The sequence below is a fragment of the Schistocerca nitens genome, chromosome 3 (assembly GCF_023898315.1).
Source record: "Schistocerca nitens isolate TAMUIC-IGC-003100 chromosome 3, iqSchNite1.1, whole genome shotgun sequence".
In the NCBI taxonomy this organism is placed as follows: Eukaryota; Metazoa; Arthropoda; class Insecta; order Orthoptera; family Acrididae; genus Schistocerca; species Schistocerca nitens.
Genome location: NC_064616.1, coordinates 829623488 through 829651318, shown reverse-complemented (window position 1 = coordinate 829651318; position 27831 = coordinate 829623488). Strand labels below are relative to the sequence as shown.

The following is a 27831-nucleotide window of genomic DNA, read 5'->3' as shown; positions in this document are numbered from 1 at the left end:
TTGTTTACAAATGAAATAATACAGTTTTTATTCCATTTAAAAATGAAAAATAAAGAAGGTAGGGAACCGAGTCTAATGAAATTTCGGAAACGGTAAGAAGTGACAACGTGTAGTGTGGAATAGGGAATATCCGTTAAGATCCAAGAAACGACTGTACAACTCAGTTCACGCCTGAGGTATAAATGAAATGAATCATACGCTCTCTGTACGTGTTATTTCTATTGAAGTCCTTTATCATCAGCCATGACCATTCACTTGACCAGTCATGTGTTACTGACGTCAAGGCTTCTTGCAGAACAGTATCGGTATTCTTGACTCTTAGTTACAGCGCCAACAGCACGAGGTTTCCTGACGGTTTTGTTGGTGTTGTTGCGGTATTTAGTATCGTCGTACAGCACTTTATGATCTCCAGCTACGACCCACCTAGTTGGCACAATCGCTACGCACAAATAAAGCTGGAATAAAATTTTCTTCTCTTTCAAAACATCTCTAGAACTCCTTATTACTACTAGATATTAAAAATAAAAGAATAGGTGTCTCGCGAACACAAATGAGGAATCTGAGAGCTTCTTTTGTGTCCAATTGTTGCCCATCGGGTACATTTATAAGTAGATGAGAGGGTAGTTCCGGAGAACATCTGACGCAATAGTTATAGCACGAAATTGCTCCTACACAAACCGATATTATTAAAACTCCATTCACGTTAGTAGCACTGCATCTCCTCTATCTAGCTAGACTTAACATAGTATTAAACGTATTATTAAATTAGAAGTTTTCCTAAATCAAATTGTTGTTAAAGCCAGGCATAGCAGAGGTGTTTTAAGCATTATTTGTGCCATTAATATTGAGACATTGCGACGATTCCAGCATATCGAATTTATGTTTTACATAATGTCTCAATCTTTAAACATCTTCGATAAGCTATTGAACAAGAGAACGGAAGATATGTTATTTCTAAAGCCATAACGCATTAATTTTCACACACTAGAAAGAAAAAAGAAAGGACCATTTACTTATGTAGAGAGATTTTTCATTAGTGTGGAGAAAAAACTTCGAAATACGCATAAAAACGAAATCAGAGCTTGGTCTTAAAGGCATGGAAAAGATATTAGGTTCACAAAAGACAAAGGGACAAATAAACAAAACTGTGACCAAAAAGATTGATGAATTAAGCAATAACATATTGTTATAATCAGTGTACTAACTCATTACCGCAGAATCTTGCTTCTTTACTTATTACGCCTTAATGACAATTTTTGATGCCAGTAAGGGCACTAGTCTTAAGCCATTTCTTGGAAATACCAATTTAAAAACTTATAATGAACTTGCGATTTGCTAATGCAAATTTTGCAAGTAAATGTATTAGGAAATGCGATTATAGTCGTGACTTATGTTGCATAAATACAGTACTCTATATTTCACATCACACTGACATCCGTTCACAAAGAATAATGTATTTTTGCATCTTTTGGGGTGTGGAAAATATCCATCTAACCCCCTTTTCAAAATGAAACAGCTTGTAAAAAGATGTATTAGATTCACGCCTGATGAGAGCCAACTAGTACTCTCGGTACGCAGAAACAATCAGGTGAGAGGTCTGTTTATATAAAGTAGAACTAATGAAACCTCCCTCCACACTGAATGCAGCTAACAAGAGTTTGCTCACAAACAGAATCATAAATAAACCAACATGCTGATCAGTTTTTTTTTCTCAAGTAAAGACTTCGACGTCAGAGGAAGGATATTATTTAAAATATTCTAAGCACAGACATTGTTTGTGGAAGCTAATCGGTAGCAGTGATGAAATATGTTTTATGTGGAATGCGTCGATATGTTCAAGACAATTTTACTACATAGTACCTTTCACCGACATCTTATAGCTAAAAAAACAACGCGATATAAATCGCTCTTCAGATATGGTAAACACTTTAATACTGTAACTTATCTCTAATAACAGTAGCAGGGTATTCCAGAACGTATCGGATGTACATACAAATCACGTGACAGCCGTGGGCAGTATCAGGTACTAGAAGCGACACCGACAGAATGAGGGGTCTCCTAAAACTGATCAGACTCCAGTTTGTCCCGATATCACGAAATTCCAAGTTTCCGCATACTGATCATGCAGTTTGCCCCACTACTTAAATACGTTTACTAAATGTAATCGCAGTCTTCCCAAACTAAACGCGTGCAGCTACGCTACCAGTGCGCGATTGGTTTGTGAATCTCTTATCAGATACGTCACATTCTGTCGTAATGGCCGTGAAACTCTTATCTTCTGTATTCCTTGTAGGCTACTGTCCACGCCGCGAGAAGACGGAAGCCCCTGTGTGAATGTTTGTTTTGTGGTGCTGTGTATGTAATCTGGGAATAACAAACAGAGTTATAATTCATTGCACTCAGCGTAAATGTACAGGTTGGATAAAGTAATTAGCGAACCTCCATGTCGTCACTGAAATGGATAGACCTAGTATGTGGTTAGTTTCGATATCCAGCAACGTAAATAAGTGTTGTCTACAGCAAGCAATGTTTATGTGTTGCCTTAGATCGTCGACAGAGAGCTGTTACTAAAAAGAAAAGGGAGGTTGTTCAGGTAATCGTATTCAGAATGGAGCAATTTATGACTTTCCCCAGGATTCAGGGATGTTATATCGGGTATCAAGTGGCGGGTCTCTGGGTGACTTTTGCCACTCTTCCCCTCGAATGCCGAGACGTGGCATTTCTCATTGTCCTGACTCTTTCTTTAAGGTGCTTCTGTAATAACTATGCGTCATTCCGTGTGATATATTTGAGTGGACAAAATGTGTGCCGTTTATTCTCTTTTTGACGTGTTATTGACGGCAGAGTTAGAATTATGTAACATTGCACGACAGAGGAGGTTGCCGTACAACAAAGTCTGTAATGTTATTTTCTAAAAAGTAGCTCTGAACCATTTGGCCGGGACAAGCGGTATAGCGTAGCGGTTGAGGCATAGCCTCACATTCAGGTGAACGGCGGGTGCAAATCCGCGTTCGATTTTCTATCGTTTGCCTAAACCACTCAAGGCGAACACCTGGATGGTAAAGTCATTTTAAGTAATCTGCCGAGGATAAAGCAATAAAATAAAAAGACAATGAAAAGTGCGCCTTAAAATTCCGCGAATGATATTAAAAAAGAAATGTAATTATACATTACAGATTTAGTGAACAGTATTAGTTGTAATCTCCTACTTTTCCCAGATTTGTGGATTTGGTAGTTTTCGTGACTCATGCAGCCCCTTCCACAAGAGAAACCAAATGCTCATTCCTGCTAAGACTGGAATAAAAACTGTATTATTTCATTTTTAGTAGTGCTGTAGCCCTTCTTTTTAGGGAGTGGTGGTATAGGTTGTTCGTCCCTCTTCATGTTTTTACAGCAACAAATGCTGCAAAACGTTGTCTCGTTTCTGAATCTTCGGAGTTACGGATGATATCCAATAACTTCATAAATAGTCGCATGCGTTTTCAAATTTCATGTCATTTTTATGTAGGACAAGTGGGCAATTTCCGTCCCATTACTGTTCACAATACCGACAAGTGATCTAGTGGATAGCTGGCCGATGTGGTCGAGCGGTTCTAGGCGCTTCAGTCTGGAACCGCGCAGCCGCTACGGTCGCAGGTTCGAATCCTGCCTCGGGCATGGATGTGTGTGATGTCCTTAGGTTAGTTAGGTTTAAGTAGTTCTAAGTTCTAGGGGACTGATGACCTCAGATGTTAAGTCCCATAGTACTCAGAGCCACTTGAACCATTTAATCTAGAGGATAACATTGGAAGTTTCTTGACGCTGTTAGTTTAGTAAGAACGAATGTAACACGGAGATGCTCGTCCATCTCCAATGGCAGACGCTACAACAGAGGCGTTTGGCATCACAATATGGTTTACTTATAAATTTCCAAGAAAGTACGTTTCTAGAAGAGTCCACCAATATATTGCTTCCTCCTACGAATATCTTACGTAAGAACTGCGAAAGGTAAATAAATTAGATTGGAGCTCACACAGACAGACTTACCAGCAGTCGTTCTTCCCGCGCACCACTCGCCGCTGCTGGAACAGGAAAGACGAGGGAGTTACAGTAGTCAGAAAGTACCCTCCGCCACACACTACACAGTGGCTTGCGGAGAACAGATGTAGACTGGACTCCACCGGGTGTGACAGCTTGATGGTTTAGGAGAGGGCGATGAGTTACCGCAGAACCACCGGAAGTGATGACATCGGTGACAGAATTCCGAACTACGTGCAGAAACCGCACTAGACAACTACTCTAACAATCTGCCCCATTTCTGTCGAAAATCAGCAGTAACTGCAGCAAACACATTTTCTGTCAAGAAAAGTAAAGTAAAAAGGGCGTTCAATAAGAACTGCAACATATATCTTTTTTTCACCTAATTTCGGCTGAAAAAATGCGAAATTTGTTGTGGGACATCACAGAACATTTCCGCTTCAGCTCCTTTAGTTTCCTGAAGTCTGGATAGGTGGTGGTGCTATACGTAGCCTTCAAAGTGTCGTTTGTAACGGAGGTGCATTCCAAGCAGCGAACTGTTATTGAGTTTCTTTTAGCGGAAAACCAGAGTGTCACAGATATTCATAGACGCTTGCAGAGTGTCCACGGAGTGCTGACAGTGATCAAAAGCACGGTGAGTCGTTGGGCGAGGCGTCTGTCATCATCACAACAAGGTCGCGCAGACCTGTCCTGTCACCCGCGTACCGGCCGGGTGCGCACAGCTGTGACTCCTGCAGTGTTGGAACGTTCTGACACTCTCATTGGAGGTGATCGACGGATCACAATCAAACACCTCTCTGCACAACTGGTCGTCTCTGACAGACTCGTTCACCAGTTGGGGCACTAAAAGAAGTGTCCCGTTGGGTTCCTCGCCGCATATTAAGAACAACGAGGATCATGTGTGCGGAATTGCTTGCGCGTTGCAAGGCTGATCGTTACAATTTTTTTGTCGAAACGTGGGTTCAACACTTCGAACCGACAACAAAACGGCATTCCACAGAGTCGCGCCATACCCCCACTTCTCCGAAGAAACAGTTCAGAGCCGTTACCCTCAACCGGCAAAGTGATGGTGACGGTCTTATGGGACTATGGAGGGGTTATTCTGTTTGATGCCCTCCATCATGGTGCAACGATGAACTCAGAAGCGTATTGTGCTAACCTCTGGAAACTGAAGAAACGATATCAGCATGTTCGTCGCTACAAAAATGCAAATGAACTTCTTTCCAATGACAACGCAAGGCCTAACAAAAGTCTGCGCACCCGAGACGAGCTCACAAAACTTCATTGGCTGTTCTTTCGCATCCACTCTACAGCACGCATGTCGCACCTTCCGACTTCTATCTGTTAGGCCCAGTGAAGGATGCACTCCGCGGGAAGCAGTGCATGGACGATGGGGAGGTTATTGATGCAGCAAAAGACGTCGACCAGTAGAGTGATAACATGCGGGCATACAGGTCCTCCCACTAAGGTTACGAAGGCCATCGCACTGAACGGAGATTATTTTGAAAAATAGGGTTCTGTAGCCAAAAGATTGGGGAGTAATATGGTGTACTGGAATCCTGAATAAAAGCAACCTACTTTCATAAAAAAATGTATTACTTACTGAACCTCCCTCGTATCATAATTATCGCTTAAACCTGTGATTATGAGAGCATTAGAGATACAAAATATAGCATATAAACAGCAGAATAACTTAAATAAAAATAGTACAACAAAAACAAAACAATCTTGGATTAGAAAAATATTCCGTGCTTTGAGAGACGGCTTAGATTCGTCCATTGTTTGCCAATATGAGACGCACAACGAAAGATTCTTGTGGTAAGCGATGGAAGTGAGAAGTTTTCGTTCTCTCTGGATGACTTTGATGGATGAGTACTGTCACCCTTTTCACGACGTTTTGTCCCACCCGATAGTTTTCAAGTCATCTAACAGTAGCCCCCACAGTCCAACTTACCCAGTTACTACGATATTCTCATCACTTATAATCTCGAAACATTTGAACCAGGTTTAATATATAATGAACGACGCAAGTTCCTGTTGACGTGAGTATTATAGAGCTAGGAAAGCCGACGATTTTCATCATAAATGGGACTACAGAAACTCTAAAATATGGTAGGCATTAGTAGAGAACTGCACTGCATTCCTTATTATTAAGCTTTGACTTCAACTTGAAACCGAGATTATGAGAAATGAAGAATGAAATCAAAATTTTAAAGGTCGCCGAAAGATTTCACAGTGACCTTGCTGGAGGAAACATACTGATATTCACCTAAACTGACTCACGTAAATACACACATCAAGAAAAAGTTTTGCATCACCTCGGTTCCGAGAGTTCCGGAACTCATCATCATCATCATCATCATCATCATCATCATCATCATCATCATTTAAGACTAATTATGCCTTTCAGCGTTCAGTCTGGAGCATAGCCCCCCTTATAAAATTCCTCCATGATCCCCTATTCAGTGCTAACATTGGTGCCTCTTCTGATGTTAAACCTATTACATCAAAATCATTCTTAACCGAATCCAGGTACCTTCTCCTTGGTCTGCCCCGACTCCTCCTACCCTCTACTGCTGAACCCATGAGTCTCTTGGGTAACCTTGCTTCTCCCATGCGTGTAACATGACCCCACCATCTAAGCCTGTTCGCCCTGACTGCTACATCTATAGAGTTCATTCCCAGTTTTACTTTGATTTCCTCATTGTGGACACCCTCCTGCCATTGTTCCCATATACTAGTACCTGCAATCATCCTAGCTACTTTCATATCCGTAACCTCAACCTTGTTGATAAGGTAACCCGAATCCACCCAGCTTTCGCTCCCATACAACAAAGTTGGTCGAGAGATTGAACGGTGCACAGATAACTTAGTCTTGGTACTGACTTCCTTCTTGCAGAAGAGAGTAGATCGTAGCTGAGCGCTCACTGCATTAGCTTTGCTACACCTCGCTTCCAGTTCTTTCACTATGTTGCCATCCTGTGAGAATATGCATCCTAAGCACTTGAAACCGTCCACCTGTTCTGACTTTGTTCCTCCTATTTGGCACTCAACCGGTTTATATTTCTTTCCCACTGACAACACTTTCGTTTTGGAGATGCTTATCTTCATACCATAGTCCTTACATTTCTGCTCTGAAATATTACTTTGCAAACTTTCAATCGAATCTGCCATCACAACTAAGTCATCCGCATATGCAAGACTGCTTATTTTGTGTTCAAATATCTTAATCTCACCCAGCCAGTCTATTGTTTTCAACATATGATCCATAAATAATATGAACAACAGTGGAGACAGGTTGCAGCCTTGTCTTACCCCTGAAACTACTCTGAACCATGAACTCAATTTACCGTCAACTCTAACTGCTGCCTGACTATCCATGTAAAGACCTTTAATTGCTTGCAAAAGTTTGTCTCCTATTCCATAATCTCGTAGAACAGACAATAACTTCCTCCTAGGAACCCGGTAATATGCCTTTTCTAGATCTATAAAGCATAGATACAGTTCCCTGTTCCACTCATAACACTTCTCCATTATTTGCCGTAAGCTAAAGATCTGGTCCTGACAACCTCTAAGAGGCCTAAACCCACACTGATTTTCATCCAGTTGGTCCTCAACTAATACTCGCACTTTCCTTTCAACAATACCTGAGAAGATTTTACCCACAACGCTGATTAAAGAGATACCTCTGTAGTAGTTACAATATTTTCTGTTTCCATGTTTAAAGATTGGTGTGATTACTGCTTTTGTCCAGTCGAATGGAACCTGTCCCGACTCCCAGGCCATTTCAATTATCCTGTGTAGCCATTTAAGACCTGACATTCCACTGTATTTGATGAGTTCCGACTTAATTTCATCCACCCCAGCTGCTTTATTGCACTGCAATCTATTGACCATTTTCTCCACTTCCTCAAATGTGATCCTATTTCCATCATCATTCCTATCCCATTCTACCTCGAAATCTGAAAAATTACTGATCGCATTTTCACCTACATTGAGCAACTCTTCAAAATATTCCCTCCATCTGCCCAAGGCATCCACAGGATTCACCAGCAGTTTTCCTGACCTGTCCCAAATACTTGTCATTTCCTTCTTACCTCCCTTTCGAAGACTGCTAATTACACTCCAGAATGGTTTTCCAGCAGCTTGACCCATAGTCTCCAACCTGTTTCCAAAGTCTTCCCAAGATTTCTTCTTGGATGCTGCAATTATCTGTTTGGCTTTGTTTCTTTCTTCAACATAACTTTCTCTGTCTACCTGAGTTCTAGTATGTAGCCATTTTTGATACGCCTTCTTTTCCCTTTTACAGGCTGCCTTGACTGTGTCATTCCACCAAGCTGTTTGCTTCATCCTACTTTTACACACTACTGCTCCAAGACATTCTTTAGCCACTTCTAGTACTGTGTCCCTGTACCTTGTCCATTTCTTTTCCAATGACTGTAATTGACTACATTCAACTAACTGGTACCTTTCTGAGATCGCTGTTATGTACGTGTGCCTGATTTCCTTATCCTGAAGTTTCTCCACTCTTATCCTCCTACATAAGGACCTGACCTCCTGCACTTTCGGCCTCACAATCCCAATTTCACTGCAGATTAAATAATGATCAGTGTCATCAAAGAATCCCCTGAATACACGTGTGTCCCTTACAGCCTTCCTGAATTCCTGATCTGTTATTATATAGTCAGTGACAGATCTGTTTCTCCTGCCTTCCCAAGTATACCGGTGAATGTTCTTATGTTTAAGAAAGGAGTTTGTGATTGGTTCAAATGGCTCTGAGCACTATGGGACTCAACTGCTGAGGTCATCAGTCCCCTAGAACTTAGAACTAGTTAAACCTAACTAACCTAAGGACATCACAAACATCCATGCCCGAGGCAGGATTCGAACCTGCGACCGGAGCGGTCTTGCGGTTCCAGACTGCAGCGCCTTTAACCGCACGGCCACTTCGGCCGGCGTTTGTGATTACTAAGCCCATACTGGCACAGAAATCCAAGAGTTGTTTCCCGTTCCTGTTGGCCTCCATATCCTCTCCAAATTTACCCATAACCTTTTCATACCATTCTGTTCGATTTCCAATCCTGGCGTTAAAATCACCCATGAGCAGAACACTGTCCTTGTCCTTTACTCTAACAACTACATCACTGAGTGCCTCATAAAAACTATCCATCTTATCTTGATCTGTCCCTTCACAATGCGAATATACTGACACAATCCTAATTTTCTTGCTAGGTACTGTCAAATCTATCCACATCAGTCGTTCGTTTACACACCTTATTGCAACTACGCTGGGTTCCATTTCTTTCCTGATGTAAAGCCCTACACCCCATTGTACTATTCCTGCTTTGACTCCTGACAGGTAGACCTTGTATTCTCCCACTTCCTCTTCTTTCTCACCCCTTACCCGAATGTCACTAACAGCTAAAACGTCCAGTCCCATCTTACTTGCAGCCTCTGCCAGCTCTACTTTATTCCCAGAGTAGCCCCCATTCATATTAATAGCTCCCCATCTCATTACCATTTGTTTGCCAAGCCGTATCTTAGGAGTCCGTGGTTTGTCAGTTAGAGGTGGGACTCCGTCACCTCGAAAGGTCCGAGGCATTTTGCTCTGATTGTTGCCAACATCATATTTAAAGTACCAGGGAAGCAGGTTGCTAGCCTTACTTGCCCCGAGTCCCATTGGGTTTTACCCCTAACGGCTGAGGGACTAAGCGGTGGATTTGGTAGTCTTTGCCGTATGAGCACAAAGGTGACCACGATTCAGAATATGTCCGAGATGCCCAGCCTTATTCCAAAGTAACTGGTATCCCGACTGTCGGGACCACTTACTTGGCCACTTATACGTTGCCCGTGGTTCATGAACTAGGAGCCGGCCGGAGTGGCTGAGCGGTTCTAGGCGCTTCAGTCTGGAACCGCGCGATCGCTACGATCGCAGGTTCGAATCCTGCCTCGGGCATGGATGTGTATGTTGCACTTAGGTTAGTTAGGTTTAAGTAGTTCTAAGCTCTGGGGGACTGATGACCTCAGATGTTAAGTCCCATAGTGCTCAGAGCCATTTGAACCATTTGAACCATGAACTAGGACATGGCTACAGGAACCCACACCATGAACCACAGTTCCGGAACTTGTACAGAAAATTAGAATAGAGATCAACATAAACATCATTTCCGCCCTTTTTATTGCTCATGGATACAAAACGTTGCATGTTGTACCACAATGCAGCGAGACCTTCAGAGGTGGTGGTCCAGAATGCTATACACACCGGTACATCTAATACCCAGCAGCACGTCCTCTTGCATTGATGCATGCCTGGATTCGTAGTGGCATACTATCCACAAGTTCATCAAGGCACTGTTGTACCAGATTGTCCCACTCCTCAGCGGCGATTCGGCGTAGATACCTCAGAGTGGTTGGTGGGTCACGTCGTCCATAAACAGCCCTTTTCAAACTATCCCAGGCTTGTTCGATAGGGTTCGTGTCTGGAGAACATGCTGGCCACTCTAGTCGAGCGATGTCGTTATCCTGAAGTAAGTCATTACAAGATGTGTACGATGGGGGCGCAAATTGTTGTCAATGAAGACGAATGCCTCGCCATTACGCTGCCGATATCAATCGGAGGATGGCATTCATGTATCGTATAGCCATTACGGTGCCTTCCATGACCACCAGCGGCGTACGTCGCCCCCACATAATGCCACCCCAAAACAGCAGGGAACCTCCACCTTGCTGCACTCGCTGGACAGTGTGTCTAAGGCGTTCAGCCTGACCGGGTTGCCTTCAAACACGTCTCCGACGATTGTCTGGTTGAAGGCATATGCGGCAGTCATCGGTGAAGAGAACATGATGCCAATCCTGAGCGGTCCATTCGGCATGTTGTTGGGCCCATCTGTACTGTGCTGCGTGGTATCGTGGTTGCAAAGGTGGACCTCGCCATGGACGTCGTGAGTAGAGTTGTGCATCATGCAGCCTATTGTGCACATTTTGAGTCGTAACACAACGTCCTGTGGTTGCACGAAAAGCATTAGTCAACATGGTGGCGTTGCTGACAGGTTTCCTCCGAGCCATAATGCATAGGTAACGTCATCCACTGCAGTAGTAGCCCTTGGGCGGCCTGAGCGAGGCATGTCATCGACAGTTCCTGTCTCTTTGTATCTCCTCCATGTCCGAATAACATCGCTTAGGTTCACTCCGAGACGCCTGGACACTTCCCTTCATCGGTGAAGAGAACGTGATGCCAATCCTGAGCGGTCCATTCGGCATGTTGTTGGGCCCATCTGTACTGTGCTGCGTGGTATCGTGGTTGCAAAGGTGGATCTCGCCATGGACGTCGTGAGTAGAGTTGTGCATCATGCAGCCTATTGTGCACATTTTGAGTCGTAACACAACGTCCTGTGGTTGCACGAAAAGCATTAGTCAACATGGTGGCGTTGCTGACAGGTTTCCTCCGAGCCATAATGCATAGTTAACGTCATCCACTGCAGTAGTAGCCCTTGGGCGGCCTGAGCGAGGCATGTCATCGACAGTTCCTGTCTCTTTGTATCTCCTCCATGTCCGAATAACATCGCTTAGGTTCACTCCGAGACGCCTGGACACTTCCCTTCATCGGTGAAGAGAACGTGATGCCAATCCTGCGCGGGCCATTCGGCATGTTACTGGGCCCATCTGTACTGTGCTGCATGGTATCGTGGTTGCAAAGATGGACCTCGCCATGGACGTCGTGAGTAGAGTTGTGCATCATGCAGCCTATTGCACAAAGTAACAATGCGGACGCGATCGAACCGCAGTATTGACCGTCTAGGCATGGTTGAACTACAGACAACACGAGCCGTGTACCTCCTTCCTGGTGGAATAACTGGAACTGATCGGCTGTCGGACCCACTCCGTCAAATAGGCGCTGCTCATGGATGGTTGTTTACATCTTTTGGCGTGTTTAGTGACATCTCTGAACAGTCAAAGAGACTGTGTCTGTGATACAATATCCACAGTCACCGTCTATCTTCAAAAATGGTTCAAATGGCTCTGAGCACTATGGGACTCAACATCTTAGGTCATAAGTCCCCTAGAACTTAGAACTACTTAAACCTAACTAACCTAAGGACATCACACACACCCATGCCCGAGGCAGGATTCGAACCTGCGACCGTAGCAGTCCCGCGGTTCCGGACTGCGGCGCCAGAACCGCTAGACCACCGCGGCCGGCCGTCTATCTTCAGGAGGTCTGGGAACCGGGATTATGCAAAACTTTTTTTTTGATGTGTGTAATAGGAAGCTAAGTCGGTATGGCTGAACTGAGATCCGAATTACAGTCATACAAGATTTCAGTTAAATACGTTATCTGGGTTCCAAAGTTTTACTGAGGCCCGTGAACTGAGTTGTAGCTCATTGCGGAACGACAAAGCTCACGGTCCATCTTAACAACAGATGTCACTACACACATGGTTGCCAAACGCAGGAATAGCACAATCAGTATATTGAGGAAACTATGTAATAATGGTGATTGAAGAACCTTGCTGTGAAGATAATAATTTGCAACGTTATGGGCAAAATTCGACTCACCCGGACTGCCTGGATGTGGTTTCTAGGCGTTTTCCCTACATCCGACTACATGTGACCCACATCCCGCCTCAGTTACATGATTCACCGGCCGGAGTTCAAAATGGTTCAAATGGCTCTGAGCACTATGGGACTCAACTGCTGTGGTTATCAGTCCCCTAGAACTTAGAACTACTTAAACCTAACTAACCTAAGGACATCACACACATCCATGCCCGAGGCAGGATTCGAACCTGCGACCGTAGCAGTCCCACGGTTCCGGACTGCGCGCCTAGAACCGCGAGACCACCGCGTCACCGGCCGGAGTGGAAGAGCGTTTCTAGGCGGTACAGTCTGGAAGCGCGCAGCCGCTACGGTCGCAGGTTCGAATCCTGCCTCGGGCATTGATGTGTGTAATGTCCTTAGGTTAGTTAAGTTTAAGTAGTTCTAAGTTCTAGGGGACTGATGACCTCAGAAGTTAAGTCCCATAGCGCTCAGAGCCGTTTGAACCAGCCAGTTACATGATTCACAAATATTTCGAAAAAATAGCACTGGATGAAAGATGGGGTACACGAATTTCGTCCAGGGGGAAGGCCATCCGGCCGACCTCTGCCACTATCATTTAGTTTAACATGCCGACCCCATGGAGAGCGGGATAATGCCGGAAAAAAGAAGAAGCTGGGCTCACCTGGAAATAAGGAACTCTTCTCGAGCATCAGTTCAGGGTGAACGGATCTGAGCAATGTGGTAACCTAGAATATGGTTCCGCGGCCACATAGACTTCTCCAATATATTCCTGTACGTATTTTTATTTTTCAAATCTTTAATCAGCTATTGAAATAACTATTAACTAAAGTTATAAACTATTTATAGTGTCTTCTGCTAATATATCGTAAGTCACTACCATTTATTAATATACTTGTTTACACAGTCATCTTTCGTAGTAGGTGTTATTATCAATAATTTTTTCTTTCTTAAGTGTCTTAAACTCAAGATAAAAAATAATGACGGGCGTTCAATAAGTACTACTTCACATTTTTTTTCTGGAAGCACGTTGGTTTTATTCGGGATTACAATATACCAAATTATTCTCCTCTCTTTTGGCTACACGACCCTATTTTTCAACGTAGTTTCCATCCAATACGAAGGCCTTATTCCACCTTACTCGGAGGGCCTGTATGCCCGCATGGTAGCACTCTACTGGTTGACGTCGGAGCCAACGTCTTGCTGCATCAATAACCTCTCCATCATCCACATTGGGTCAGGCCTTGCGTTGTCATGGAGAAGGATAAGTTCGTTGGCATTTTTGTGGCGACGAACACGGTAAGACGTTTCTTCAATTTCCTGAGTTTATAGTTGCACCATGATGGAGGACATGAAACAGAATAACGCCTTCAGAGTCCCATGAGGCAGTCGCCGTGACTTTATCTGTTGAGGGCGCGGTTTTGAACTTTTTCTTCGGAGGAGAGGTAGTGTGGCGCCACACCATGCCGTTTTGTTCCCGGTTCGAAGTCATGAACCAGTGTTTCATCGCCTGTGATGATGTTCGACAAGAAATTATATGATCAGCCTCGTAACGCACAAGCTGTTCCTTACAGATGGTCCTTCATTGCTCTTTATAGGCGGCGAGGAACTCAGTGGGCACACACATTTTAGTACCATAACTGGGGGACGAGTGTGTCAGCACTGCCAACAGAGACGTCCAGTTGTGCAGAGAGGTGTTTTATTGTGATCCGTCGATCACCTCGAATGAGAGTGTACACACATTCCAACACTGCAGGAGTCTTTGTGCAGCCGGCTGGTACGCGGGAGATCGGACAGGTATGCGCGACCTTGATGCGATGATGACAAGACACTTCACCCAACGACTCACCGTGCTTTTGTTCACGGCCAGTCTTCGTAGACAGTCTGCAAGCGCCTGTGAATATCTGCGATGCTATGGATTTCCGCCAAAGGAAACTCAAAAAAGCTCTCTGCTTGTAACGCACCTCCGTTACAGACACCATTTTGCAGTCTACGTATAGCGCCGCCACCTATTGGAACTTCATGAAACTTATAGAGGCTGATGTGAGAATATCCCACAATGTCCCGCTGCAAATACCTCATTTTTTCAACCGAAATTGGGTGAGGGAAAAAATATGTTGCATTACTTACTTAGCGCCTGCGTATATTCCTAGGTTGCTGGAGTCGTAATTGGTATTACATACTGGGAAAGATAATTGCTGTATTTTGAGAGAAAGCTAATGAGATGTTGAGTAAATTACTGGGATTGAATGTATGTGTGTGCTGTTTTAAGCTGCAGCTTGTTACACTATTCCTGAAGCAATAAATATTCTACACTAACCACACAAAAGAGTGAAACTATCAAGATGAAGCGCCATAGTGCAAATCAGTTATCTACATGTAACGTACGAGAGCCACTGAAAAGAAATTATAGCAAAAAGTTTATTCTTTGAATACGTGTAAAACCGGTGCTTGAACATAGCTACTTAATGAAGATGCTCTTGCATGATCATACAATAGAGTATATATTCATCTTACATCTGCAGTCCAGTATACAGAAAAGGTCACTGTGGTTCATAGCGTCTATCCGTGTCATAGTGTTTCGAAAATTTAACGTTTAGGTGGCTTACGAAAGGTTATCCTCTCTTGTGTCTTGTTTCGCTACAGCCTTAGGCAGCATCGTGGTACTGAAGATAATTGTTAGAAAAATCATATCTTCAAGTGGCTGCGCTGCTGTGACCTAATAGAAGGACCAGATGAAACAAGTACCTTATAATGTTCCTTTCCAGTACAGTAAAGGGTCATTTGGTTCCTTTCAATGATCTGTACTTCTGTCCTTCAGTTCGGAGTTAAGCACAAAATAACCAGTCAGATTTTGACACGATTTTAAAGAGGTGCAAAGATATGGAACTTGTTTTAAATGTTTATAAATATTCAGCAAAAATGTAGTACGCTAAGAACGCTGAAATCAGCCAACTCGTACAAATACCTGGTTGTAAAAATCTGTAGGGATATGAAATGTAATAATTACATAGGCTCAGTAGTAGATAAGTCAGGTGGCAGACTTCGGCACATTAGTGAGATACTGGGAAAATACAGTCGGTGTACAAACGGGGCTGCTTACAAGTCACTTCTTAGATGTTTGGTTTGTGGGGCGTTGAACTGCGCTGTCATCAGCGCCATTACAAAGTCTCAATTTTTACGCAGTCGAATTTTTTTCACAATCCAATCTATCCACTGTCACGAATGATGATGATGATACGGACAACACAAACACCCAGTCCGCGGGCTGAGAAAATCCCCAATCTGGCTGGGTATCGAACCCGGGACCCCGTGATCCAGAGGCAGCAACGCTAGCCACTAGACCACGAGCTGCGGACTCACTTCTTAGAATATAGCGCAAGTATGTGGGCCTATACCATGTAGGATTAACAGGCGATATTGAACTTACGCAAACAAACGCGGGTTTGTTTTACCCGTGGGAGAACGCCCCGAAAATGAAGAAAAACTTTAATAGACAGATCTTTGACGATACACGGCTACTTATAAAGTTTCAGGAACCAGTGTTAATTGAAGAAACTAGAGATATTGTTCGGGCAGCTACATGCTGCTCCCGTGGACTAATTACAGAGTGCACTTAAGTATTTAAACAGTCATTCTCCCGTGCTCCGTGCGTAATTGAAACGAGAAAAAGCCCTACCAATGACTAACTGAGCACGTCCTTATCACCACCTTATGCCGTCAATAAAAAGAGTCAACTTCTCAATACTTTTTTTTATTACCCGTTTCGGGTATGGTCGATCATCAGAATATCAGAGAAAAATTCAATACAGCATATCTCGTCAAGTGGTATCTATCATAACATAGGTGTTCAAATGTGTGTGAATTCTTAAGGGACCAAACTGCTGAGGTCATCGGTTCCTAGACTTACACACTACTTAAACTAACTTTAAACTAACTTATCCTAAGAACAACACACCCACCTAAGCCCGAGGGGGGGCGCGAACCTCCAGCGGGAGAGGCCGCGCAATCTGTGACATGACGCCTGGTGTTCACTTCACAGTGGTTTTTACAGTACGTATGTCGATGTACGAGACAATTAGAGGTAGAATAATTGCGCACCTGATAGAAAAGGCAGATGTTTCCGTCTGTTTGAAAGAGAAATAATACGATACAAACACTATGTACATTTATCTCAACTTAAGTTGTGGCGCTCTGTTAAAGTACAGCCATAAATTCGATACGCTTGTTTCTGCGACTGCCATAACACACTTCCATTGAAGAGCGTTTACGGGTAGTATGTAGCGTACTATTTCTTCTCGGGAGAAAAGTCGAGTGCAGTTTTGTAATCTCGACATTTAGCACCTCAGTAACGAGTTCCAGAATGTGAGGGAATGATTGCATGTGGTTCGCAGGAAAAAATTCAGAGAAGAATGGCAATAGGTACCAGAGCTGCAGACAAAGCGAATTGCCCTGCGTCCATAACTAAGCGAATTGCTCTACGCCCTTAACTGAGGTTGTTAGTACTTACGAAAATTTCTCATAAAGCCTTTCTGAAACTGTGTGGTGCACCTTTCATACCAACCATCATTAGGGCCCGGATCTTAATAAGAAGTAAATTTTTTCGCCTTAAGGTGGATTCTACAACAATTTGTGCAAGAATCCAGGTATTGAAGTAGAAAAATGTATTTTTACTGTGATTTTTAAAGTCATATTTACACTATTTTATTAATAGGTCACATTTCGGCCAACTTTTGCCAAAAATGCATATATTCCTCGTAAGTTTAAGGATAAAAGAACAAAAAGATGAAAATGTTGCTCATAAGACAATGTTTCGGGTGATATTGTCACAAAGAAACACAACAGTTACTACAAAGCGTTATTTATCAGAACTATAACAGACAAGCAGCGTAACACAAGGACTATATTAGACAAGTAGCGTAACACAATAGTCGGTTCACTTACGTAAGACATGGTTTCGTGCAGTCGACAAAACGCTCTCGAAGACAAGAAAGACGGATTCCGAAATAATAAAAATTGCACACGTGGTCACACTGTTCAGTTTGAATACAGATTCAGTATGGTTCAACATGCCGAAAGTAATGTACTCCAACACCATAAAGTTGCGAGGTTTTGTTCGTGATTTTGGAGAGAAGTTCTTCAGCACTGACGGGGAAATATTGTTTTGTAAACTATGTAACATTAAAGTTAGTGCAGAAAAGCGTTTTGGAAGAACACTGTAATGCGATCAATCGCAGCAGCTGTGTGAAGATAAGTGCTGAAAATTCTTCAAGCACTTGTGTGAGATGATGGTGTCTTACAACATCCCACTGGAAAATCCAAAGAATCCACGTTTCAGGCAGTTCTTGGCGAAGTACACAAAACATTCAGTTCCAGATGAATCTACATTGGGTGCTACGAGGAGGTGCTCAACAAAATAAGAATTAGTGTTGCTGACGTAAGGTCTGGGTGTCCATAGACGAGATCACCGATGTGGGTGGAAAATACGTTGCAAACGTTGTTGTTGGTGTACTAAAAGTTGACGGGCCTGGAGAAATGTTGTTCTTAACGCGGGAAGCTCTCGAAGGAGTAAACAGCTCGACAGCTGCAATTTTGAAAAGACTTCAGATTCTCTTTCCCTGTATAGTGTACGTCACTTACCTTGTGCCTGTGCTACTCAGAGTTGCAGAAGGGGTGCGATCACATTACCCTGATGTGGACAAATTAATTTCCAGTGGGAAGAAAATCTATTAGAAAGTTTCGCTACGTGTGCAGAAATTCAAGGGACAAGCGCTTTCATTGCCCCTTCCCCTTAAGCTTGTTCTTACACGATGGGGTTCTTGGCTTAATACTGCTTAGTATTACTGCACCAACTAAATAATAATAATAATAAAGACTATCTTTTGTGAGCTTGATATCGATTATGCAAGTGCTATCAATACTGTGGAAGAGGTCCTTACAGGTACCTTGTCTGGAAACTTAGCAAACATCAACGTCAACTTTTCAGTGGTATCAAAAGCCATCACACGTCTGGAAGCTACTAATACTCAACTGTGTGGCGCCCTGGATATTGTGCAACATGTGGAGAGTGAGATAGGTCTGGATTGTGCTCATGTGGCTGACAAAGTGAAGAACTGTGCAAAATTAGTGACAGTCTAGTCCGCCTGCTTAGCTGCCGGCTGCCGGTCAGAGGGTTAACTGCCCTCTGTAATAAAAAAACTGAGTTAATCGATCAACAACGAACTTAAACGGGTGTCTTACGACGTATGCCCCGAGCAGATACAACGAACGAACGCGAACAAAATGAGATTAAAAAAAAAGCTGGGTGGTAACATGCTTGCCTCTCATGCACCGGGCCCGGGTTCGATTCCCGTCTGGGGTGAAGATTTTTCTTCGTTCTTGGACTGTGTGTTGTGTTGTCCTCATCACAATTTCATCTTCATTATCGGCCGCAAGTCGCTGCCGAACCCGAATGAGACGTCCCGGACAACGATGCCTTACGATCATTTCATTTCTAGTGACAGTCTTTCTGGGAATGCCACAAAATTTGAAGACATTTCGTAATTTCCTGCCAGGGGGGTCACAGTTCGTAATAACTGACGGAAAGAACAGAAGTGATTTCAGGCGATGGTTCAAATGGCTCTGAGCACTATGGGACTTTATATCTGAGGTCATCAGTCCCCTAGAACTTATAAGTACTTAAACCTAACTAACCTAAGGACATCACACACATCCATGCCCGAGGCAGGATTCGAACCTGCGACCGTAGCAGTCACGCGGTGATTTCTGGCGTTCCGCAAGGTAGTGTTATAGGCCATTTGCTGTTACTCATCTATATAAACGATTTGGGAGACAACATGAGCAGCCGTCTTAGGTTGTTTTCAGATGACGCTGTCGTTTATCGACTAGTAAAGTCATCAGAAGATTTAAAAAATTGCAAAACGATTTAGTAAAGATATCTGTAGGGTGAGAAAATTGGCAATTGATCTTAAATAACGAAAAGAGTCAGATCATCCACATGAGTTCTAAAAGGAATCCGTTAAACTTCAGGTACATGATAAATTAGTCAATCTAAAAAAAATTCTGATAAATACCTAGGAATTACAATTTCGAAGAACTTAAATTGGAAGCAACACATAGAAAATGTTGTGGGGAAGGCTAACCAAAGACTGACTTTTATTAGCAGGACACATAGATGATGATGTTTAGTTTGTGGGGCGCTCAACTGCGCGGTTATCAGCGCCCGTACCAATTCCCAAACTTTGCTCAGTCCAATGTCGCTACTTTCATGAATGATGAGATGAAATGATGAAGACAACACAAACACCCACTTATCTCGAGGTAAGTGAAAATCCCTGACCCCGCCGGTAATCGAACTCGGGACCCCGTGCTCAGGAAGCGAGAACGTGACCGGGAGACCACTTAGAAAATGTAACAGATCTACTAAGGAGGCTGTCTACACTACGCTTGTCGTCCTTTTTAGAATACCGCTGCGTGGTGTGGGATCTTTACCAGATAGGATTGACGGAGTACATCGAGAAAGTTCAAAGAAGGGCAGCACGTTTTGTATCATCGCGAAATAGGGAAGAGAGTGTCACTGAAATGATACAGGATTTGGGGTGGACATCATTAAAACAAAGGCGTTTTTCGTTGCGGCGGAATCTGCTTTCGAAATTTCAGTCACCAACTTTCTCCTCCGAATGAGAGAATGTTTTGTTGACGCCGACCTACATAGGGAGAAACGATCATCTTTATAAAATAAGGGTAATCAGAGCTCGCACGGAAAATATAGGTGTTAGTTTTTTCTGCGCGCTATACGAGATTGGAATAGTAGAGAATTGTGAAGATGATTTGATGAACCCTCTGCCAGGCAGTTAAATGTGATTTGCAGAGTGTTCAAGTAGGTGTAGATGTAGAATGAACCAAACAGGGCATGCAGTGACTTCGCCGCCTTCAAATACGTTCCTGTGTCGTCCTATGGTATAGAGAGTGATTTTTCCATGTACAAAACTACCCTCAGCGACAACCGTAGATCTTTGAAAACGGGGATCTTAAAAATGTAGCTTGTGATCCAATGCAACAACTCTGCAGAAGTTGAAGATTGATAGGACATGTTAGTTAATTTGGACTACTTGAAACAGGCGGTGTGCAGTAGTAAAAACGTGGCTTTATTTTTTGGATATGTGTTATTGTTTTCACTGTACTTTATGTTTTTTCAGACTCATATAGACATCTAAAAAATAAATGCTATTTAGTTTCAAACACTGCAAAAAGTAAGTAATATACCCACAATTTGTTCAGAAATGAATTATGTACCACATAGTACATAAATAACCAACAAGAACGCTTTTTCAATAAATTATAAAGTAATTTTTTTATTTTTAAGGTCATATTTACATAAGTTTTTGGCCATATTTATATAAGTTTTAGGCCATAAATGCTTGCATAGTTCGCTGTTTTCTCTGTCATTCAAATCCGAGCTCTACTGGTCACATCCCCTCGTGTCTTTCATTTCGGTGACTGACGTAAATTGGGAGCGAGGAAGGACTAGTATATGCGGAAGTCAACCCGTGCACTGTATTCTGTGTGAGAACGACTTTTAATCATGACAGTAAAACTCGTTAAAATTCTTTCTCAGCCTTTTGCAATAAGAACACTACAGAAACGTGATAAAAAAGTTGGGCGGCTAAGGAGCCTTGTGCGGATGACTCATGCCGTAGAAAATATGTCAGAGGCAGAACAGGATAGGCGTCCGTAAGGGGGATCCGAAATCTGAGTTAGGCCCACAGACTTAATTCTGACCCCCTCCCCTCCCCCCAAGCAAATGATTGACTGTGATGCTACTAAGCCACAAATTTCACATTTCTAAGCGCAAGGGAAACACCATGGCTTTCGCAAGCACTACATAACTTGGGCTTGTTTGGTTGTACGGCTGTTCACGGTAAATGATGCCATTTCCTTGGCGCTGTTCTGCAGTCATGACGGAGGCAAACCCTTACGTAACATTGCCGAACGGAGACCCCAGTCTTTTCAACACAGCTCAAAATGCAGTCATAGTGTTACGAATAGCGGAGTCCAGTTGGCATAATTGAACAATAATGTGCCAAACTGGGGAACAAGGACTATCTTGGATGAGTCCTAGGCTACTGACAGACGGTTGTAATGGCCAGTGTGAGAGTTGTTTTAGAAGATTTATCGTATTCATCTCGCCGAATGCTGGCCCTGGGTTACACGTTACACTTTACCCAAACATATAAAAAAAATGTAGTTTTCAAAACACAGTTTTGTTTTGTAAGTCAAAAATAGAAAAATACAAGTCACGATGACGGTGCAATAACACCATAAGTTGTGAAACTGAATCGTAACTTTTTATAAGTTTATTTCATGTTTCAACACCTTGAGGAGTATTAAGCAGTGCACTTTTTGACGGTTGTTTTTGTTGATATCCAACAGGACTTGTCAGTGGATCTGATACTGTTTTCTGTTTCACACTGTTACTTTTCAGTATTAGCCTAACAGTACTGATATATTTTGATAGAAATATATTTTCCGAATATTTTCTATCTTTTATTTCATAACTCGTTGGAACCACTGGATAGGTAATTTCAGATTTTTAAATAAAAAAGATGACGTCCATATTCGTATTAATAATGTCGAGAGGTGTAGTTAGTATCTACTAATGAAATAGCTTATCTGATCGGTATCAAAGTAATCTTATCTTAAAAAATATACGTATTTGAGATTCACGTTTTACGTACTTCCTGTCAAATTAAGTTCTTAGGGCCAACACGTTCTCAAACTCCCGAAATCACTTATACATAAAGTGGCAGTTTCAGAATCTTGTCCCCTTTTGGTCAAATTTCTGCGGACCCCCATGCGTAACAGTTCCCGAGTGACGTACACTTTTCCAGCTGTATACTCCGCTCTGTTAAAGAACACCACTTCAGCTCCACAGATGTGAATGATATTACTGATGCGAAATGAACGAGAGCAATTCGATCTGTGCAAGCATATTAACATCAGGAGAAGATTACAGCTTACCTGCAGGACTGCGCTTGTGAGTGGAGTCAGGAACTGTCAGCGAAGCCGGCAAGGCGAGCGGTGCAACTGCTGACGTACCTGCGGCGATCACAAGTTTGAGCTTTTCCGTCGCCCTTGGGACGCTGACAGAGGACGTGACGCAAAATCGTTTCCCTGGTGGGGGCGGAACTCGGTTGCCGCACGAGGCGCCCACGCCTGCTCACACACAAAGCCGCTCCGCGAATAATACCGATACTAAACAACAATGGGCGTTCACTATTTCCACACTGTAGCCTTACCTAACGTTGGGGTCGGACGACTTAGGCCAGGTAGCGCCTCTATTATTACACGACATTGAAAAGAAATCCGATTAACATACATGTACAAATCAGCGGAAAAATTCTGCTATCGGAGCACAGAAAGGTTAATATGCTCCTGTTTTATAAGACTGACTGAAAATTGGGGTACCAGCCACCTCATTTTATCGTCCTCCGCACCTCTGAAAATGTTGCCAGAAATTTTGGCATGCGAACATATTCGCGCTCTTTTCTTCATGCAGCCGGCCGCGGTGGTCTAGCGGTTCTGGCGCTGCAGTCCGGAACCGCAGGACTGCTACGGTCGCAGGTTCGAATCCTGCCTCGGGCATGGGTGTGTGTGATGTCCTTAGGTTAGTTAGGTTTAAGTAGTTCTAAGTTCTAGGGGACTTATGACCTAAGATGTTGAGTCCCATAGTGCTCAGAGCCATTTTTTTTTCTTCATGCAACTCACCCGTCACTCCCACAAGCTTCCCTAACGTTAACTCACTCACACCCACTAGTCACCCATGTCTATCCACTCCCAGTTGCATACTCTCACTCACTCATTCAGCCCAACTCATTGCCATTATTTCTCTGCCTCTCTCTATCAGTGTCTGCTGCCTCACAGCCACCTCCTTCGTTCTGTCCAACTATTGCTGTGATCTCTCACTATCTCTACCTCCCTCTTGCTCTCTCTGACTGCTGCTATCGCATTCATTCCCTCCCACTGCTGCTGTCTCATTTCTCAATGTCACTGTCTCTCTCTTCCTCACTGTCACTGTCATAGACTCTGTCTCTTATTATCACCTTCACCCACTTCCACTTTCTCCTTGACTTTATTCCTCTCCCAGTGGCATTGTCTCCCTCACTCTTTTCCTATGACTGTTCTGTCACTGTCAACTACACTACCGGCTACTAAAATCGTTACACCATGAAGATGACGTGCTACAGACGCGAAATTTAACCGACAGGAAGAAGATGCTGTGATATGCAAATGATTAGCTTTTCAGAGCATCCACACAAGGTTGGCACCGGTGGCGACACCTACAACGTGCTGACATGAGGAAAGTTTCCAATCGATTTCTCATACACGAACAGCAGTTGACCGGCGTTGCCTGGTGAAACGTTATTGTGGTGCCTCGTGTAAGGAGGAGAAATGCGTACCATTACGTTTCCGACTTTGATAAAGGTCGGATTGTAGCCTATCGCGATTGCGGTTTATCGTATCGCGACATTGCTGTTCGCGTTGGTCGAGATCCAATGACTGTTAGCAGAATATGGAATCGGTGGGTTCAGGATGGTAATAGGGAACTCCGTGTTGGATCCCAACGACCTCGTATCACTAGCAGTCGAGATGACAGGCATCATATCCGCATGACTGAAACGGATCGTGCAACAACGTCTCGATCCCTGAGTCAACAGATGGGGACGTTTGCAAGACAACAACCATCTGCACGAACAGTTCGACGACGTTTGCACCAGCATGGACTATCAGCTCGGAGACCATGGCTGCGGTTACCCTTGACGCTGCATCACAGACAGGAGCGCCTTCGATGGTGTACTCAACGACGAACATGGGTGCACGAATGGCGAAAGGTCATTTTTTCGGATGAATCCAGGTTCTGTTTACAGCATCATGATGGTCGCATCCGTGTTTGGCGACATCGCTGTGAACGCACATTGTAAGCGTGTATTCGTCCTCGCCATACTGACGTATCACCCGGCGTGATGGTATGGGGTGAGATTGGTTACACGCCTCGGTCGCCTCTTGTTCGCATTGACGGCACTTTGAACAGTGGACATTACATTTAAGATGTGTTACGACCCGTGGCTCTACCCTTCATTCGATCCCTGTGAAACCCTACATTTCATCAGGATAATGCACGACCGCATATTGCAGGTCCTGTACGGGCCTTTCTGGATACAGAAAATGTTCGACTGCTACCGTGGCCAGCACATTCTCCAGATCTCTCACCAATTGGAAACGTCTGGTCAATGGTGGCCGAGCAATTGGCTCGTCACAATAGGCCAGTGACTACTCTTGATTAACTGTGGTATCGTGTTGAAGCTGCATGGGCAGCTGTACCTGTACACCCCATCCAAGCTCTGTTTGACTCAATGCCCAGGCGTATCAAGGCCGTTATTACGGCCAGAGATGGTTTGTCTAGGTACTGATTTCCCAGGATCTATGCACCCAAACTGCGTGAAAATGTAATCACATGTCAGTTCTAGTATAATATATTTGTCCAATGAATACCCGTTTATCATCTGCATTTCTTCTTGGTGTAGCAATTGTAATGGCCAGTAGTGTATATTCCATTGCCACTGTGACCGTCTCTTTCTCTCACACTACTATTGTCTTCTACCGCTACGGTCGCAGGTCGGAATCCTGCCTCTCAGGCATGGATGTGTGTGATGTCCTTAGGTTAATTAGGTTTAGGTAGTTCTAAGTTCTAGGGGACTGGTGACCTCAGATGTTAAGTCCCATAGTGCTCAGAGCCATTTGAACCATTAGAGATGCTGAGAAAGGTAGGATGACACAGCTGGTACTCCACTTTTCAGCCAGAGTCTTTGAATTTAAACAGGAGCATATTAGCCTGTTTTGTGCTCAAATAGGAACATTTTTCAGCTGGTTCGCTTCTTTTCCCTTTTCCAGCAGGACATATCCCTCATATGAAAAGAACTTAATGGCTCGATAAAATATTGATAGTTTACTTATGTGACTGTCATATTAAAGTTTTGAGGTCTGTTCCCGTGCTTGCAGAAAATAATAATGAATTAAGGATGGGTCGTCCTTTTTTCAAGTAGACAAATTAATGCGTTATTTTGACACCCAAACATGTTTCACCACAGTTGTGACATCTTCAGTGGCTTTTTTAAATTTTTCTTTTATTTTACGTGCGTGTGCCCTGCGGCTGCCAGCCGAAATCAGCCACAGGTCTAAATTAGTACACCATGTCATCACTGTGGTATCTGGCTAGTCCAGAGCTGTGAGAGGTTTGTTTCTGTGTGTCAAACGTGTTTTTGTGTGGTTGGACTGACGTTTTCTCGTGCTCATTTGTGAATACTGCGTCTTGGTATGTTGCTGTGGCTTGGACGTACGTTTCATTGCAAAAATTTACGTTTCTTATCAGAAATATGTGCAGTGAAACGTGTGTCTAAGTCACAGCAACATAGCAAGACGCTGTATTCACAAAGGAGCAGGAGGAAACGTGAGTCCAACTACAACAAAAACACGTTTGGCACACTAAAACAATCGTGTCACAGATGAGGGCTTGCCAAATACTACAGTGATGACATGGTGTACTAATTTAGACCTGTGGCTGAATTCGGTTGCCATCACAGGACGCACACAATGTAAAATAAAAGAAAAAAAAACACTGAGGATTCCACAACTGTGGTGCAACACATTTGGTTGTTAAAAGAAAACAATAATTTGAGCACTAGCAAAAAGGTGGACGCATTCTTAATTCATTATTTAGTTAGGTGAAATTGAAATAATGCAAAACGAATTTTACACCTCAGATCGGATTTTACGGGCACAAAAATTTTGCATCTGCGTCAGTACTACAACATGTGGTTCCTTGGAACCATTATGATGATAACACATTACAACATATTTATTCGTGCTACGTCACTTTATAAACTAATTTTTCACCTCACACCGGATATTACGTGCGTATTTTACGTGTATAACTTTGAATCTCTGTGCCTCGGAAATGGATAAGAATATGAAAAAAATTTTCAACGTTGCTCCAAATCACGGTCTTAGGAATATCGTAATAATGACAGTCATTTGCTTTGCATAGCTCTATTGGAATCTGCTCCCCGGTTTGGGTAATCAAACACCATATTTTTGGGGTGTTTCTCGATAACGGATAATGGTTTTCGAGAACGGTAGGCTGGTAGCTCTAGATAAATGCCTAGTGGCTATTCGGTTAAAATTTGAGCAATTTTCTGCGGTTATTTATTATTTAGATTCCGCCACATACCGGATTATACGTGCATATTTCACGTGTAGAAGCAGGGTAACTTCGAACCTCTGTATATCGCAGACTGATAAAGATATGAAGGAAAATTTAAAGGTTGTTCGAGATCGGGATCTTAGGAATATATTGTAAAAATTTCAGCCATTTGCTGTGTTACCCGTCCTGGAATTCGCGGCTCCGTTTTGGTACCCAAAAATCATGTTCTTCAGGTTTTCACAGGAACCGTCCATGAACTACATAGTGCGTCCATAAGCCCCTTAAGGCGAAACCACATCTAACGCGAAAAGAACTCACCGATTTTCTCCATTTGCCTTAACTGGAAGAAGGGTGTAATATTTAAAGTATGGCCATGTTCTGTAGGATAGTTACAGTAAGACGATCCGTCTGTTGGGTATACAATGGTCCCTAGCTCAATGGCTATCCAACCTTTCAATCACAAATGCAACCGGCGGTATGAGGCCCGGAGAAATCTCATTTTCATGGGCGGCGATTTGTATCATATTAGGTAGCGCATGCTGTCGTATGCGTGCCGAATGCACTAAGATCATTCTTCTCTGATGAGACGTTTTAATCGTAGCCTAATTGAAGTATCACCTTACCGGAGTGATTCGAGAAACTCTCGTTCGACGTAAGTCGCTTCAGACAGTTTATTCGTACAATATGAATAATGAAACTGTGATTTATGGTTATTGAAGCCAGTTTGGCGCTGCCCTTGAGTTTAGTTCTGTATTATCTCATATAGCTACGCTGGGCAAAAAATTACTCACCCGCAGAGAACGCGACGCTAAAACGACGTCATACCGCCTGCCGCCTTGATGGTGACTTCAGTTCTGCAAGCAATAGAATCCACAAGTTTCTTCGGGCATTCCACACCCAGCTGAAGCCTCACATTACTGATCACAGCTACAAAATCGGAACGATGTTGATTCCTCCGTGTCATCCGCTGTTCCACATGGTTCCACATTTTGGTATAG

At 43.3% G+C, this 27831-nt stretch overlaps 1 protein-coding gene across 3 annotated transcripts in view; it reads right to left on the bottom strand.

The window, feature by feature from the left end:
- Window positions 1–22706, bottom strand: part of LOC126248848 (uncharacterized) — a 292144-nt gene extending 269438 nt beyond the window's left edge. The window contains exons 1-2 of one of the 3 annotated variants that reach the window (XM_049950272.1): window positions 22594–22687; window positions 4027–4061 (exon numbers count right to left, since the gene is read on the bottom strand). The gene's annotated coding sequence lies outside the window, so the exon portion shown is untranslated. Of the gene's footprint in view, window positions 1–1993; window positions 2123–4026; window positions 4062–22593 lie in introns of those variants that run through there. The other 2 variants (XM_049950271.1, XM_049950273.1) reach the window with 2 other exon arrangements.
- Window positions 22707–27831: the final 5125 nt, after the last annotated feature.